Raw genomic sequence first — 10,896 nt, 5'->3', positions numbered from 1 at the left:
GTGAAACTCGCCTAAAGTGTCGAGCAAATCAAAGCGAGTGGAATCTACGCGAAGTAGCGGAAATACAGAATTATCTATTGATTACGCTCCTGATTGGTTGTTTTGACAATCGTAAGCATTCGAAAAGTTTTCGAAAGTGTAGCGAATGCTCTACTATGAATATTGTTAACAGAAACATGAAATAAATTTATTCAATTTAAGTGACTACAAGGATCGTTGCGGTCCGGAGATAACTTGACACTTCGCATGTATTGAACTCATAAGCCAATTTGGTGGTACTTTGGTGGCTTCATGGAGGCTCAAATGGAGTAACCCTCGAAAAATGCTGATCGTTCTATTGATTTGAGTAAAAGCAGATAATTCAAGCAATTCTATCCCCAAATTTATTTTCTGGAGACTGGCGTTGTTCCATTGGACCTAAACAGAATCCAGTCCAGTAGATTCCATCTTGAAAAAAAAAAAACTTAAATTAAAATAAATCGATATTGAATAAAAGTGACGAAAAACTTTGGATTTAACCCCACATCTCACCAGGCATCAAGTATCTCAACAAAAACCTTTATGCCTGGTTTCAGTGTGTCCTTTAACTAGGGTTACCAAAAAGGCTGAGATCAAATGAAGAACATGTTGAATTTCTACCTAGATAAATTTGAAAGAACTATTACTGGCACTATATGAACTAATGGCGTCCGTAACATATGTCACAAAACACCCTTTATACTTGAAACTGTTACATTTCGTTGTTCATGGCACTCATATGGAGATGGTATAATTAGCGCCACTATTAAATCAGTGGTTCAAATATGAAACAAACACTTTCTGTCATGAGAATCTTAGTAATTGGTCGAAAAAATACTGTGTGTTCTGTTCAAGCTATTAGCGAATTTATAGAAGTTTGCAGTCGCTCTGAGAGCTCCCTGTCGAAGCATATGTATCGACTGGCACGCGTATTATCTGAACCATAAAAGAAATTATATACCCCATCATGGACGATCATCCAAACGCTAATGATGTGACAGAACTGGTCAGAGAATCTTGATTGGCACCTTTCCACACAAGTTTGGCCGTACCAACCCTTAACGCGGGTGACGTCGTGTTAACTGTAAAATACGAAAAGCCCATTGCCATAATTTAATTTAATACATGAAATAAATTGTACTAAAATCGTTTCCCCATGATTTATTCTTCTTTTCGGTTAAGATATCGACGATTTATAAGTTTCTTGCGCTCGGATTTTTCAATTATAAAACTTCCAGGCTAAGGTCGGGTTTTTCAAATTTTATAATTCGGGCTCTGGTCGGGTGCGGACTTCAGTGATGTCCCTATCCTCTGTGCAGTAAAGAGAAATTGAAATTACTCCCCACACTTTGTCAAGCAAAATGAGAGCGCTTCTCTTTCGTTAATATACACCACCGTATTTGATGTGTGTTAGCGCATGTTGATGGCAGAGGTAAATTTTCATATACCCAACACTGGAACGATCTAGAGTGTGGAGAAGAGCTCTTGAAATTCTCTGTGGCGCGCTCAGATAAATTCGCCACCGCGCGCGCCCCAGAGTCGCTGTGGTGTATTCACTGGCGTGTATTCACTGGCGTGTGATCTTTGGTTTTGTTTTCGTCTTAGAAGCGGCAGTGCGGGCGAGATTAATTTAGTTTGCACAGGTTGTTGCGTTGTGTTGTGTGCAATGTTACGAAATTTCAAAATCAGTTACCTATTTCTGCTTGCATTTACCGAAACCGACATTCAGATTCAACGTCTCCCTCATTCATTCACTTTCCAGCTGACTGAAATTTCATGCAGAATCGAATGCTTGAGTGCAGAGGAAATATAAATTCATTCACCAACCAAAGCATTCATTTGTTATTATGTGGACAGTTTCAAGGCAGAAGTTAGCATCTTCTACATTTTCGAGCATAAGGGAATTGCGTAATCTATATTTGTTGCACTTTTGATTAATAATCCCTCTCAGAGCTAGAATAGAAATAAAATTCACTTTGCTTCTACCTGAAAGCTGCGTCGGCCGACCGAATGACGATTAAAACGAACCAACAATTTCATTCATCGCTGCGGGCGTGAATTGAATTTTGTTTTCTTTCAAGTTCAGGCAACGATGTCAATTTTTTTAAGCTCTGGTTGTGTGGATGGTGGTGGCTTATTTCAAACTTATATGATTTTACTACTGAAGATTTCATATAAGTTGCTTGGTAAAGCTTACGAGTTTATAGAGTGTTGTTACACTAGCGAGGGAAACCTGAAGTATTCGAGCCTAGGGGCAAACAAGGAAAACATTTTACGTATCAAGGTATCGGCTGGTATAAACAAATTTTTATAATGATCTGTAGTATCAGAATAATCGTATAACAGATGTAAGACGGGATTTGTACATCCATATTAGGACCGGCCTATTTTTTGTTCGACTGAATAACTCAATGGTAATTTAACTTATTTTGATTACGAATTTGGCGACGCCAAAAAGTAAAGTGATCCATTACAAGTAATGTCCTGGTATTACACACGTTTTCGATTATTATCATATTATAATTCTTTCTCGCGAGAAGAGGCTTATCCGATGTCCAACTTCTCCGAGATAAAGTCCACATAAAACAAGATAAATTTCACGAGAATTCACATTGTTAATTGTTTTTTTTCTGTAGCGCGTTATAAAAAATAATGACGTGCCAATTTAAAAGCGCTTCTATTTGACCGGTACAGTGCTTTCAAGGGGTTACAGCACTTTAGACTTTTTAAAACATTTAATTTTTATTTATTGGTTGAATTTTGTTTACTGGTGCTTTAGGATGCTGAAAATGATATTCCAAAAAATGAATCGCGAAAGCAATAAATAAATATTAAAATTGTTCGCAACGCCTCTTAACGTTTACCGTGTTTTTCTCGAAATAAATTTTTTTGATCTGGCCGGAAATGTAACTCGAACAAATGATTTTTGATCAGCCTAAAATTTTTACAGCATGTTCAAGATTACTTTCTCCAGCGATGTACGTGGGATTTAATTTTTTCATTGCATAATTTTTAATAAGCAATTTTGTGTCGATTTTTAACACATTTTCAGCGACTAAAAAATGTGCCATTTCGCGAAAAATCAAGACATAGAAAAAATCTTACGTGCGCCGCTTGCTGTCGTTCTAAGCAGTTTAAAAAGCTTTGGTTTTTGGCTCTGGATCAAAAATTACGTGACGTAGAGTTCCGGCCGTGGACCCCTTCCAAAAAAACTCCCCGACGGGAAAGTGCTGCACAGCCGCCATCTTGTGATGAAATTACTCGAATAAATCATTTTTTTGCAATTCATTACTTATGTTATATATTTCATTAACCCTACGGAAGTCGTGCTTATGGCCCACTGAACGAGCAGCCGCTGATGCTTTAAGACGATTTCGCTAGATTTTCAGAGCAGCGTGCACTGCCGGAAAGTTGAACAAGATCTCGATTCATCTCATTATTGCGTCAAGATAAATTCCCGAAATATGCCTATTTTTCGTGCTCTATAGTGGTGTAACCCCTCAATAATTAGTTCTGGAATTTTTTGACGGCATTTTTCTTCTTTGCCATCATTTAAATAAATTAGTTGGTTTTCTCTCGAATTTCCACGCGATGGAATAATAAGAGAGAGAATTAAAATTAAAACCTAACATGTTCGAGTACGAGTATAGCAAAGAAGTTCAAAATGGCAAATCCATCGTCTTTGAAATACATACTAAATTGTTCCAAGGAACGTTTATCTGTTTACCGTGATTTTATGATTTGTAAAACTTATAATATTAAGTTTATATATCAGAGGATGTTTATGACCTCACTGAATAAAAATCTTCTACGTATAATAAACATTGTTGCTGCTGACCCATTTATAACATCCTTTTATGGAACACAAGATTCATTGTTCATTTAAAATAAGCGTGAACACTAGTGGCCTTTTTTCTTGACCCCGAAACTGAGCCAATTTATTTCGCTCGTTGACGCGCAGAATCCCCTTCCTAGCTCCCATGCTCTTGAAACATTCGCTTTCGCCTGCTGTTTAAACGATTTCCACGTAAAATAATAGACAAATGAACAAATGAATAACGTGTGTACGCTCAATTGTGATGTTGTATGTAAATTAATTATCGCCACAAGCGTATACCTAATTTCACTGAATATGTCAAGCCTGTGGACGAAATCTAAGATTTCGTTTTAAACTTGTAGGATTAAGTTGTAATAAAACTATTAATACTTATAACACGAGTTTGCATATCAGGTACCTCTGGTCATTATAAAACTCTCTATACGATGATACGTAAAAAGTTTTCCCAATTTGCTCCGAGGACCGAGTACTTTTAGTTTTGCAGGTAGTGTAACAATACTTTATAAACTCTTTAGCTTTACCAAGCAACTTGTATGAAATGTTCAGTAGAAAATCATATAAGCTTGAAATAAGCCACCACCATCCACACAACACAACGCAACAACCTGTGCAAATCAAATCAATCTCACCCGCGCCTGTAAGACGAAAACAAACCAAAGATCGCACGCCAGTGAATACACGCCAGTGAATACACCACAGCGACACTGGGGCGCGCGCGGTGGTGACTTTATCTGAGCGCACCACAGAGAATTTAAAGAGCAAGAGAGCACGGTTATCTCGCACCCAACTACCTCAACACCAGCGCACACTTGAAATCGGTCTATACAGCTCCGAAAGAAAGAGCGTTCTGCTTTTTTCTGTTGTGTGTGATCATTGTATCCTCTGTGTAGGCATCACACTTACGCGCCAGTGCATCACTAGGGTGAAATGCCATCACTGGCGGACTTTACAATTTTTAAGCTATCGAGTACGGGTCGAGTTCAGCCTTAATTATAGAATACTTGACAATCTGTAACTGTATTAGTGTGTTCACCGATTTGTTTTCCTCCACCTGTCACAATGTTCTGAATTTCTGATAGGTGCAGGAAACCAAACTGAAAATAACTTTTCAGTCGGATTATTTGCATAGTGGATTCCGACCAACCGGTATTGCACGTCTACGGAATAAATTTCACAGTGATACAAAGCATCCAACCATCATCATAAATACTTTAAGCAAGCTATTTCAAACATTTAAATTGAATGACAGTTTTATATATGACAGCTGGAAGAAAACAAACCCCAAGTAGTGTGGGTGAAATGATTTGCATAGATATCTATAAGTTGTGTACCGATTCTATGCCACAAAGGCAATGAAATTCTCCCAGCCTATAGTCGCATGCAAGCTGAAATGAACTATGGAATGGAGTTTTCGCTAGTCGCCACTAGAGCGCCTACTTCGTAATCGGCACCTAGTCGAGCAGTTGGAATGAAGTATATAGCTGTCGGGCAGTGCCATCAAATATGTTTCGATACTTGTACGCAATTTTGATTCTTTTCACATGAAAGATGGTATGGTGTGGTATGACCAACTATCATGGGAAATTTTTAATGCAATTTACCATTGCGGTGACGGTTGGGAATTTTTGGAATTTATCCCGTTTTGTATTTCAGATTTTGGTTAAACGAGCCCTTATTCATCTCATTAGTCAGGATGTCACACTAATTCGTTGATAACTCGGATAACTGTCACTGGATTGCACTTAAATAGGTTTCTACATCTTTACTTCGAAAGAAGTAATACAATGAAAAATCTGGCCTGGAAAATGCAAAATACTTGCCCTTGAGCTAAGTTAAAAGTCGAGTACTACGCATTCTTATTCATCCTACCATTTATGCTAATGCTTTGAATAGAGATAGTAGACACTGTTACAATTAATGTGTTCAAATGGGTGGGATGAATAGAGGTACCAAGATGAATTAGAGTTACCTAGCAGAAGTATTTTTTTTTGGCCACTGAATTACTACCCCGGGGCATGTGACCAGCACAATACGAGTTGTTAGTTTTTCGAATCTAAAGGCAAGGCAGTTATTTCGTTTCACCCCCTCAGCGACGAAATAGATCAGATGAGCTTTAAAAGCAGCAATAAGAAGAAAGATGTTAGTAAACTTATCAAAAATAAATTAAAAAGGAATATTTCGACTTATCATATGGAAATTAAAGAATACGATCACCATATTCCGACGGGTTGCTTGATAGGCTGAGTTTATAAATAGAAAGAATGAATAAAGCAAGTTAAACTTGATGTTGAAAAACAGATTGATAGATCTGTTAAGCAAGATGCATATCTATAAAACTAAACACGACACAAACCAACAAACACAAATGTTATTATAAAATGGCGAATCTCACGAACACACTTATCAGCAGAAGAGGCACTTCAAAAGCCACAGTTAAATGCAAATTGCTTCAACTTTGAATCGATAATGGACACGCTCACTGATGAAGGCACCTCCTCCAATAATATTTGATCAAAATATGTCATCAAGAACCGGGTTAATTAACGAAATATCTGCTTAACTAATAGGAAATAAAACGATTATCTCCAAAAGAAAACAGTAACTATTGTTTACCGCGACACTCGTGACGTGAAATCGAAAAAAAACAAAACCAAAAGTTAGTGATGTTACACCCTGTTCAATTACCATACGCGCCCAGTGTGTTTTGTAACCAGCAATAAACAAAAATCCTGTACTTATATGTCCTACTATATGTACTATTTAGTGTCTGACTAAACTGCCATTCGAGTAAACCGGAAACCATCATCGTACTTAGACTAAATCAAACCTACAAAATATATGTTCAAATAGTTGTTAATTTGTTAGATCGGCTCATTTGTTTTGATGCGTATTTTGAAAAAAAAAAAAGGCTTTAACTTTGGTTTCTGCCTAAAACAAAAACGAGTAATTTGCATTTAAACGAGTGAATCGCGAAGAACCGATGATGAAAGAATCACGGTGAAAACAGGAGATACATTTCCTATAAAGCTGAACAATTGTTAATTAGTTAGTGCTGAACAAGCGTAATAGATAAGAACTAGCAGGTTTATTAAAGTGGAACAAAGATTTTACTTTAACTTTTCAATATGAGATTGGTTAAGTTTTAATTGAAAAGAAAAATAGTTTGAAACTATTCCATTAATTTGTACAATAATTTATTTGTCTCATTTAATCCTGCAAATAAATCTAGATCAATAGTTTGGTAAACGTGATATTTTCCGATAATTTATTGATGTACTGTCATACTACTTAGTTCTAATCTATTTATATGTTCAACAATGATAATATGGCGGTTTAAACAAAAATAAACCGAACGAACACCCAACGTTGCACTGTTCGGAACGACTATGTACATGTAAATGCTGCTGAATTGAAACAAAAAAAAAATAGTATAAGGACAAACCTTAATCAAACCAGAACGCTACATTGCTTATTGAACTAAACAAAAATTTGTAGACTTTGCATGTTTATGTAGTGACAGGCATATTTATATGGGCCATAAAAATACCCCCGAAAGCAAACTGTTAATCATTGACCCCCTCTAACACGGTAAGGACAGCTGAACTGTCAAAAGTAGATGAAATCCGTCATGGCTTGGTTTAAACTTCAAGCATTGAATCTAGTGTCATTTCGAGCTTGAATCCCTCTCCACCCACTGGTGAGCGAGAATTATTGCCGTAGTGTGTACCAACAGGAAGCAAATTATAGATAACTACCGTGCTTCAGGTAGCTACTTTCCTTGAAAGCTGACGAGTAATGTAGAAGTTTCATACATACTAAACGTAAATATAGACAGGTTATATAAGCAGCTATTAGCAATAGATCCCTTTTTTTTAAATACTACCGACAAGTTTAGGCTTAGAACCTGTTTGATTTCACAACATTTAGTACTGACAGTTCAATGTTATGCCATATGTTGCCAACCGATGTATTTAGAAGCCAAATTTAAGTTGAAAACATCTCCGCAGATTCGCAGAACCAATGCAACTTATTTGCGCATGCATCTTCGAAAAAAACAATGTTTAGAAATCGAAACAATACCTGCATGAAAGGGTACCACACAATAAATTTTTCACTTGAGTGCCTGACGGAATTATAAATATTCAAACCAAGGACAGAACAAGCAAAACAAAAGAAAAAAAAACACAAGCAGCCCAGAACAAAACTTTCCGATCTGTTTGTGCCCAATCAATGTTGTTAATGCCATTTTGTGGTCCTAGTTAAGCTAATTGACACCTGATTTAGTATTTTATCAAACTGTAAAAGGACCGTCGAACAACCGGTTATAATTTATATTCGTAACCTGGGTCGCCAAATGGACCGAAACCGAATCGCTTGTGCATTGATTTTTGACCAATCGAACATGCTGACGGGACGGAATATTGTTTTGAAACCACACACACACACAGAGAGAGGCCCGACCTTGCTTGAGCTGAACTGCTCTAACGAAACACAATACAGGCCTCTGATGCAGAACGCGACATATGAAACTTTTTATGATAATATTACTTAATCTAAAACTATCCTTAGGAAGGAAGTACACATACGAGAATCTAAGAAAGCAAACAAAAGAAGCAAAAAAAAGTGTCATATAGCCGAGCGGTGTCACAGTAAGCAAATAAGCAAATGTGTTAAATTGTGAAAGTAAATGAAAAACGACAGAATATACAATTCACTGCTAAGCTAGAAGCAAATGGATTTATTGGTTTTTGGATTTTTCATTATGTTACAAAACATTAAGAATAACGGTAAAGATAATAAAGGTAAACAAAGGATAAAAAATTGATGAAGTTTTATTTCACTTATTTTTTTTCATTTCCAGAAAAGGTAAGTGCTGTTTGTATCTCTTTTTATGAAGTGGATTCTAAGTTATCTATTCAACTGTACATATACAGCTACGGACAAAACAATAAGACTGCGCTGAAATTTCTTTTTGCGCCACTAACCTCCACGTTATGATTAAGTAGTGTCATCTAGCGGCGAACACTAGTAATGGTGTGTGAATGAGCGTTACCAACTTTGTGGCATGAAAAGTTATATGATGCCAATTCAAGAAGGAGAGAAAGGTGGGAACATTTAATACTTTTGGGTGTATTAGTATTATACTTGCAAAATTAAGCATGGCGGCCGGGGCCCTAGAAGTAAACATAAACATCCGAACGAGCATCCTGATTCCTTGGCGCACGATGAAAAGTGAGAAAAGGCCGAACTTAACCTCGAATCTATCGATTGGAACACTTTTTACCTGAAAAAAACCGATTATATTAACTATGACCGAACCGAAACAAAACTTATGGCAACAGAAAGGCCCACTACGTCATTTGTTTGTGCTTTTCTTCTTCATATCCTTTTGTTTTTTCGGCTTCATCAAAGGAAAATGACAACCGCACTCACACACAGAAAAAAATGTGCACACCTGTGATGCCAATTGACTTATTTGACGTTTTGGACACCCAGAGATGATTGCATAGAGATGCGCGAAGACTGAAACCGAAACTTCCAATCGAACCCAAAACAACGGTTCCAAACGAGCAATTTAAACACATATGGCGGATTTAGGAAGAAACTTGTGGGGAGTACTGAGATTGAAATATAAAGAAATGCATATAATTATGTTTACACACGAAGAGTTTATATACATGCATACTAAATAACATACAAATAAAGTACGAGTAAATTTAAACGCATTTTAAACATTACAAACCATTGATCGATTGTCTAGTCCCTCATTTTATATAACTGGTAGATGCAAAGTCAACATTTTAAACTTACCGACTAGCTTTCTCCTATTAAAGTGATAGGGTAACCAACCAATTTTGGACCCCTAGAGGAAGTAAAATTACGTGAACGTCAAAAAAAATTGCTTGCCTATGTTTTTTTAATGCTTATAAGGGTGTTTTGGGACTTTTACTTTACGAACGATTAAGCATTGTCCAATGCGGACCTCGGGGATTCACAATAGTTCTATGTGAGGACGAAGTGATAGGTTTTTTTTCTTTCCGTGTAACTAACAGTAACAGTAACAGAGGCTAAATTTAATTGGAATATCAGATTTTAAGGGCGTGGCCGGGAACCAAGCACTTCATTGGTACATATGATAAATCAAAATAATTCATATTATTTCATGATTATTTAGCACCAGCCAGTTAAGATCCACTTAATAGCATTTTTATTTCTCTAGAATCTTTTAACGTTTATGTCAATACCGCAAGTTGAAATGAATGGTTGAAAAATTAGTCTTTAACCTTTATATGCCTAGCTATTTTTCTGTCGTTTATGGAGTTCCAAACTTATATTTCTCTACAACCCTTTAACCCATTCATGCCCATGTTGTTTGTGGACAACAATGTTTTTAAACAGCTAGGGTAACCAACCAAGTTTGGACCCCTAGAGGAAGTGAAATTACGTGAACGTCAAAAAATATTTGCTTGCCTATGTTTTTTAATGCAATACATGCACGAGTCTGCTCCATAATTACTGTCCTTGAAAGAAAACTGTCAATGGATGTTTTATACATTGACATAAACTCGAAAATGACATTTCTTCACAGCATGAATTTTTAACATTTCGGACCCTTCCACACTAATTTGGACAGTGTTCCAAGCATATTTTGGACACACTGAATGTGACTGTATATACTTTGGAAACAGTGAAGTTTTTTTCTACTAAACTGACCTACTGACTCGTTCTCTTTGCAATATATTTAATGCATGAAAGAAGAACATAAGCAAATCAGTGACTGTCAATCAAAAATGGTACATTAATCTTTATATGGAAGGCTGATTGCATGAGGGTATATTTTTTAGTTCTATCATTTTGAGAAATAGAAAAACTTTCGGTACAATTAGGTTACTGCAGACTTAACAAAGCAGCATTAAATGTTATGCAACAGAGTTAACAATAAAATATTTCGTGTAACAATTCATCTGTAGCAGTGTTATGGAGTAACATCCTCAAGCGGATGATAAATCAAGGTTCAAAGTTCGTCAGGAATCTTCTTG

The sequence above is a fragment of the Topomyia yanbarensis genome, chromosome 2 (genome assembly GCF_030247195.1).
Source record: "Topomyia yanbarensis strain Yona2022 chromosome 2, ASM3024719v1, whole genome shotgun sequence".
Taxonomy (NCBI): domain Eukaryota; kingdom Metazoa; phylum Arthropoda; class Insecta; order Diptera; family Culicidae; genus Topomyia; species Topomyia yanbarensis.
The sequence above is the reverse complement of the archived record's forward strand: the minus strand, read 5'-3'. Positions refer to the sequence as shown.